This window comes from Opisthocomus hoazin, chromosome 35, assembly GCF_030867145.1.
Source record: "Opisthocomus hoazin isolate bOpiHoa1 chromosome 35, bOpiHoa1.hap1, whole genome shotgun sequence".
NCBI classification, from domain to species: Eukaryota; Metazoa; Chordata; class Aves; order Opisthocomiformes; family Opisthocomidae; genus Opisthocomus; species Opisthocomus hoazin.
Genome location: NC_134448.1, coordinates 2,561,217 through 2,568,992, shown reverse-complemented (window position 1 = coordinate 2,568,992; position 7,776 = coordinate 2,561,217).

Below are 7,776 nucleotides of genomic sequence, written 5' to 3'. Positions count from 1 at the left end.
GAAGGGGCTAGCCTGGAAAGCTGTTGCTCAGCCTCATCTGCCCATGGCAGTGCTCGCACAGAGGCACAGAGAATGGGGCTCCTTGCTTGTCTTGCCACCTCAAACTACAAACGTATCCTGGGAAAGTTGTTTTCCCAGCCAGGCTCCTTTCGCAGCCCTGCTCCGAAAGTGCGAACGTCTGCAGATAGCTGGCAGCCAGAAGGTGCTAGCCTGGAAAGCTGTTGCTCAGCCTCATCTGCCCATGGCAGTGCTCGCACAGAGGCACAGAGAATGGGGCTGCTTGCTTGTCTTGCCACCTCAAACTTCAAACGTAGCCTGGGAAAGTTGGTGTCCAGCCAGGCTCCTTTCGCAGCCCTGCTCTTGAAATGCGAACGTCTGCAGATAGCTGGCAGGCAGAAGGGGCTAGCCTGGAAAGCTGTTGCTCAGCCTCATCTGCCCATGGCACTGTTCGCATAGAGGCACAGAGAATGGGGCTCCTTGCTTGTCTTGCCACCTCAAACTTCAAACGCAGCCTGGGAAAGTTGGTGTCCCAGCCAGGCTCCTTTCGCAGCCCTGCTCTTGAAATGCGAACGTCTGCAGATAGCTGGCAGCCAGAAGGGGCTAGCCTGGAAAGCTGTTGCTCAGCCTCATCTGCCCATGGCACTGTTCGCACAGAGGCACAGAGAATGGGGCTGCTTGCTTATCTTGCCACTTGAAACTTCAAACGCATGCTGGGAATGGTGGTGTCCCTGCCAGGCTCCTATCACAGCCCTGCTCCGAAAGTTCGAACGTCTGCAGATAGCTGGCAGCCAGAAGGGGCTAGCCTGGAAAGCTGTTGCTCAGCCTCATCTGCCCATGGCAGTGCTCGCACAGAGGCACAGAGAATGGGGCTCCTTGCTTGTCTTGCCACCTCAAGCTTCAAACGTATCCTGGGAAAGTTGGTGTCCCAGCCAGGCTCCTTTCGCAGCCCTGCTCCGAAAGTGCGAACGTCTGCAGATAGCTGGCAGCCAGAAGGGGCTAGCCTGGAAAGCTGTTGCTCAGCCTCATCTGCCCATGGCAGTGCTCGCACAGAGGCACAGAGAATGGGGCTGCTTGCTTGTCTTGCCACCTCAAACTACAAACGTATCCTGGGAAAGTTGGTGTCCCAGCCAGGCTCCTTTCGCAGCCCTGCTCCGAAAGTGCGAACGTCTGCAGATAGCTGGCAGGCAGAAGGGGCTAGCCTGGAAAGCTGTTGCTCAGCCTCATCTGCCCATGGCACTGTTCGCACAGAGGCACAGAGAATGGGGCTGCTTGCTTATCTTGCCACTTGAAACTTCAAACGCATGCTGGGAATGGTGGTGTCCCTGCCAGGCTCCTATCACAGCCCTGCTCCGAAAGTGCGAACGTCTGCAGATAGCTGGCAGGCAGAAGGGGCTAGCCTGGAAAGCTGTTGCTCAGCCTCATCTGCCCATGGCACTGTTCGCACAGAGGCACAGAGAATGGGGCTGCTTGCTTATCTTGCCACTTGAAACTTCAAACGCATGCTGGGAATGGTGGTGTCCCTGCCAGGCTCCTATCACAGCCCTGCTCCGAAAGTGCGAACGTCTGCAGATAGCTGGCAGGCAGAAGGGGCTAGCCTGGAAAGCTGTTGCTCAGCCTCATCTGCCCATGGCACTGTTCGCATAGAGGCACAGAGAATGGGGCTGCTTGCTTATCTTGCCACTTGAAACTTCAAACCGCATGATGGGAAGTTGGTTTCCCAGCCAGGCTCCTTTCGCAGCCCTGCTCTTGAAATGCGAACGTCTGCAGATAGCTGGCAGGCAGAAGGGGCTAGCCTGGAAAGCTGTTGCTCAGCCTCATCTGCCCATGGCACTGTTCGCACAGAGGCACAGAGAATGGGGCTGCTTGCTTATCTTGCCACTTGAAACTTCAAACGCATGCTGGGAATGGTGGTGTCCCTGCCAGGCTCCTATCACAGCCCTGCTCCGAAAGTGCGAACGTCTGCAGATAGCTGGCAGGCAGAAGGGGCTAGCCTGGAAAGCTGTTGCTCAGCCTCATCTGCCCATGGCAGTGCTCGCACAGAGGCACAGAGAATGGGGTTCCTTGCTTGTCTTGCCACCTCAAACTTCAAACGTAGCCTGGGAAAGTTGGTGTCCCAGCCAGGCTCCTTTCGCAGCCCTGCTCTGAAAGTGCGAACGTCTGCAGATAGCTGGCAGCCAGAAGGTGCTAGCCTGGAAAGCTGTTGCTCAGCCTCATCTGCCCATGCCACTGTTCGCACAGAGGCACAGAGAATGGGGCTTCTGGCTTATCTTGCCACTTGAAACTTCAAACGCATGCTGGGAATGGTGGTGTCCCTGCCAGGCTCCTATCACAGCCCTGCTCCGAAAGTGCGAACGTCTGCTGATAGCTGGCAGCCAGAAGGGGCTAGCCTGGAAAGCTGTTGCTCAGCCTCATCTGCCCATGGCAGTGCTCGCACAGAGGCACAGAGAATGGGGCTGCTTGCTTGTCTTGCCACCTCAAACTTCAAACGCAGCCTGGGAAAGTTGGTGTCCCAGCCAGGCTCCTTTCGCAGCCCTGCTCTTGAAATGCGAACGTCTGCAGATAGCTGGCAGGCAGAAGGGGCTAGCCTGGAAAGCTGTTGCTCAGCCTCATCTGCCCATGGCACTGTTCGCACAGAGGCACAGAGAATGGGGCTGCTTGCTTATCTTGCCACTTGAAACTTCAAACGCATGCTGGGAATGGTGGTGTCCCAGCCAGGCTCCTATCACAGCCCTGCTCCGAAAGTGCGAACGTCTGCAGATAGCTGGCAGGCAGAAGGGGCTAGCCTGGAAAGCTGTTGCTCAGCCTCATCTGCCCATGGCACTGTTCGCATAGAGGCACAGAGAATGGGGCTGCTTGCTTATCTTGCCACTTGAAACTTCAAACGCAGCCTGGGAAAGTTGGTGTCCCAGCCAGGCTCCTTTCGCAGCCCTGCTCTTGAAATGCGAACGTCTGCAGATAGCTGGCAGCCAGAAGGGGCTAGCCTGGAAAGCTGTTGCTCAGCCTCATCTGCCCATGGCACTGTTCGCATAGAGGCACAGAGAATGGGGCTGCTTGCTTATCTTGCCACTTGAAACTTCAAATGCATGCTGGGAATGGTGGTGTCCCTGCCAGGCTCCTATCACAGCCCTGCTCCGAAAGTGCGAACGTCTGCAGATAGCTGGCAGGCAGAAGGGGCTAGCCTGGAAAGCTGTTGCTGAGCCTGATCTGCCCATGGCAGTGCTCGCAAAGAGGCACAGAGAATGGGGCTCCTTGCTTCTCTTGCCACCTCAAACTACAAACGTAGCCTGGGAAAGTCGGTTTCCCAGCCAGGCTCCTTTCGCAGCCCTGCTCCGAAAGTGCGAACGTCTGCAGATAGCTGGCAGCCAGAAGGGGCTAGCCTGGAAAGCTGTTGCTCAGCCTCATCTGCCCATGGCACTGTTCGCATAGAGGCACAGAGAATGGGGCTGCTTTCTTATCTTGCCACTTGAAACTTCAAACGCATGCTGGGAATGGTGGTGTCCCTGCCAGGCTCCTATCACAGCCCTGCTCCGAAAGTGCGAACGTCTGCAGATAGCTGGCAGGCAGAAGGGGCTAGCCTGGAAAGCTGTTGCTCAGCCTCATCTGCCCATGGCAGTGCTCGCACAGAGGCACAGAGAATGGGGCTGCTTGCTTGTCTTGCCACCTCAAACTACAAACGTATCCTGGATAAGTTGGTGTCCCAGCCAGGCTCCTTTCGCAGCCCTGCTCCGAAAGTGCGAATGTCTGCAGATAGCTGGCAGGCAGAAGGGGCTAGCCTGGAAAGCTGTTGCTCAGCCTCATCTGCCCATGGCACTGTTCGCACAGAGGCACAGAGAATGGGGCTGCTTGCTTATCTTGCCACTTGAAACTTCAAACGCATGCTGGGAATGGTGGTGTCCCTGCAAGGCTCCTATCACAGCCCTGCTCCGAAAGTGCGAACGTCTGCAGATAGCTGGCAGCCAGAAGGGGCTAGCCTGGAAAGCTGTTGCTCAGCCTCATCTGCCCATGGCACTGTTCGAATAGAGGCACAGAGAATGGGGCTGCTTGCTTATCTTGCCACTTCAAACTTCAAACCGCATGATGGGAATGGTGGTGTCCCTGCCAGGCTCCTATCACAGCCCTGCTCCGAAAGTGCGAACGTCTGCAGATAGCTGGCAGGCAGAAGGGGCTAGCCTGGAAAGCTGTTGCTCAGCCTCATCTGCCCATGGCACTGTTCGCATAGAGGCACAGAGAATGGGGCTGCTTGCTTGTCTTGCCACCTCAAACTTCAAACGCAGCCTGGGAAAGTTGGTGTCCCAGCCAGGCTCCTTTCGCAGCCCTGCTATTGAAATGCGAACGTCTGCAGATAGCTGGCAGGCAGAAGGGGCTAGCCTGGAAAGCTGTTGCTCAGCCTCATCTGCCCATGGCAGTGCTCGCACAGAGGCACAGAGAATGGGGCTGCTTGCTTGTCTTGCCACCTCAAACTACAAACGTATCCTGGGAAAGTTGGTGTCCCAGCCAGGCTCCTTTCGCAGCCCTGCTCCGAAAGTGCGAATGTCTGCAGATAGCTGGCAGCCAGAAGGGGCTAGCCTGGAAAGCTGTTGCTCAGCCTCATCTGCCCATGGCAGTGCTCGCACAGAGGCACAGAGAATGGGGCTGCTTGCTTATCTTGCCACTTGAAACTTCAAACGCGTGCTGGGAATGGTGGTGTCCCTGCCAGGCTCCTATCACAACCCTGCTCCGAAAGTGCGAACGTCTGCAGATAGCTGGCAGGCAGAAGGGGCTAGCCTGGAAAGCTGTTGCTCAGCCTCATCTGCCCATGGCACTGTTCGCATAGAGGCACAGAGAATGGGGCTGCTTGCTTATCTTGCCACCTCAAACTTCAAACGCAGCCTGGGAAAGTTGGTGTCCCAGCCAGGCTCCTATCACAGCCCTGCTCCGAAAGTGCGAACGTCTGCAGATAGCTGGCAGGCAGAAGGGGCTAGCCTGGAAAGCTGTTGCTCAGCCTCATCTGCCCATGGCAGTGCTCGCACAGAGGCACAGAGAATGGGGCTCCTTGCTTGTCTTGCCACCTCAAACTTCAAACGTAGCCTGGGAAAGTTGGTGTCCCAGCCAGGCTCCTTTCGCAGCCCTGCTCCGAAAGTGCGAACGTCTGCAGATAGCTGGCAGCCAGAAGGGGCTAGCCTGGAAAGCTGTTGCTCAGCCTCATCTGCCCATGGCACTGCTCGCACAGAGGCACAGAGAATGGGGCTGCTTGCTTATCTTGCCACTTGAAACTTCAAACGCATGCTGGGAATGGTGGTGTCCCTGCCAGGCTCCTATCACAGCCCTGCTCCGAAAGTGCGAACGTCTGCAGATAGCTGGCAGGCAGAAGGGGCTAGCCTGGAAAGCTGTTGCTCAGCCTCATCTGCCCATGGCACTGTTCGAATAGAGGCACAGAGAATGGGGCTCCTTGCTTGTCTTGCCACCTCAAACTTCAAACGCAGCCTGGGAAAGTTGGTGTCCCAGCCAGGCTCCTTTCGCAGCCCTGCTCCGAAAGTGCGAACGTCTGCAGATAGCTGGCAGCCAGAAGGGGCTAGCCTGGAAAGCTGTTGCTCAGCCTCATCTGCCCATGGCAGTGCTCGCACAGAGGCACAGAGAATGGGGCTGCTTGCTTATCTTGCCACTTGAAACTTCAAACGCATGCTGGGAATGGTGGTGTCCCTGCCAGGCTCCTATCACAGCCCTGCTCCGAAAGTGCGAAAGTCTGCAGATAGCTGGCAGGCAGAAGGGGCTAGCCTGGAAAGCTGTTGCTCAGCCTCATCTGCCCATGGCACTGTTCGCACAGAGGCACAGAGAATGGGGCTGCTTGCTTATCTTGCCACTTGAAACTTCAAACGCATGCTGGGAATGGTGGTGTCCCTGCAAGGCTCCTATCACAGCCCTGCTCCGAAAGTGCGAACGTCTGCAGATAGCTGGCAGGCAGAAGGGGCTAGCCTGGAAAGCTGTTGCTCAGCCTCATCTGCCCATGGCACTGTTCGAATAGAGGCACAGAGAATGGGGCTCCTTGCTTGTCTTGCCACCTCAAACTTCAAACGTAGCCTGGGAAAGTTGGTGTCCCAGCCAGGCTCCTTTCGCAGCCCTGCTCCGAAAGTGCGAACGTCTGCAGATAGCTGGCAGCCAGAAGGGGCTAGCCTGCAAAGCTGTTGCTCAGCCTCATCTGCCCATGGCACTGTTCGCACAGAGGCACAGAGAATGGGGCTGCTTGCTTATCTTGCCACTTGAAACTTCAAACGCATGCTGGGAATGGTGGTGTCCCTGCCAGGCTCCTATCACAGCCCTGCTCCGAAAGTGCGAAAGTCTGCAGATAGCTGGCAGGCAGAAGGGGCTAGCCTGGAAAGCTGTTGCTCAGCCTCATCTGCCCATGGCACTGTTCGAATAGAGGCACAGAGAATGGGGCTCCTTGCTTGTCTTGCCACCTCAAACTTCAAACGCAGCCTGGGAAAGTTGGTGTCCCAGCCAGGCTCCTTTCGCAGCCCTGCTCTTGAAATGCGAACGTCTGCAGATAGCTGGCAGCCAGAAGAGGCTAGCCTGGAATGTTGTTGCTCAGCCTCATCTGCCCATGGCACTGTTCGCATAGAGGCACAGAGAATGGGGCTGCTTTCTTATCTTGCCACTTGAAACTTCAAACGCATGCTGGGAATGGTGGTGTCCCAGCCAGGCTCCTATCACAGCCCTGCTCCGAAAGTGCGAAAGTCTGCAGATAGCTGGCAGGCAGAAGGGGCTAGCCTGGAAAGCTGTTGCTCAGCCTCATCTGCCCATGGCAGTGCTCGCACAGAGGCACAGAGAATGGGGCTCCTTGCTTGTCTTGCCACCTCAAACTACAAACGTATCCTGGGAAAGTCGGTTTCCCAGCCAGGCTCCTTTCGCAGCCCTGCTCCGAAAGTGCGAATGTCTGCAGATAGCTGGCAGCCAGAAGGGGCTAGCCTGGAAAGCTGTTGCTCAGCCTCATCTGCCCATGGCACTGTTCGCACAGAGGCACAGAGAATGGGGCTGCTTGCTTATCTTGCCACTTGAAACTTCAAACGCATGCTGGGAATGGTGGTGTCCCTGCCAGGCTCCTATCACAGCCCTGCTCCGAAAGTGCGAACGTCTGCAGATAGCTGGCAGGCAGAAGGGGCTAGCCTGGAAAGCTGTTGCTCAGCCTCATCTGCCCATGGCACTGTTCGCATAGAGGCACAGAGAATGGGGCTGCTTGCTTATCTTGCCACTTGAAACTTCAAACCGCATGATGGGAATGGTGGTGTCCCTGCCAGGCTCCTATCACAGCCCTGCTCCGAAAGTGCGAAAGTCTGCAGATAGCTGGCAGCCAGAAGGGGCTAGCCTGGAAAGCTGTTGCTCAGCCTCATCTGCCCATGGCACTGTTTGCATAGAGGCACAGAGAATGGGGCTGCTTGCTTATCTTGCCACTTGAAACTTCAAACGCATGCTGGGAATGGTGGTGTCCCTGCCAGGCTCCTATCACAGCCCTGCTCCGAAAGTGCGAACGTCTGCAGATAGCTGGCAGGGAGAAGGGGCTAGCCTGGAAAGCTGTTGCTCAGCCTCATCTGCCCATGGCAGTGCTCGCACAGAGGCACAGAGAATGGGGCTCCTTGCTTGTCTTGCCACCTCAAACTACAAACGTATCCTGGGAAAGTTGTTTTCCCAGCCAGGCTCCTTTCGCAGCCCTGCTCCGAAAGTGCGAACGTCTGCAGATAGCTGGCAGCCAGAAGGTGCTAGCCTGGAAAGCTGTTGCTCAGCCTCATCTGCCCATGGCAGTGC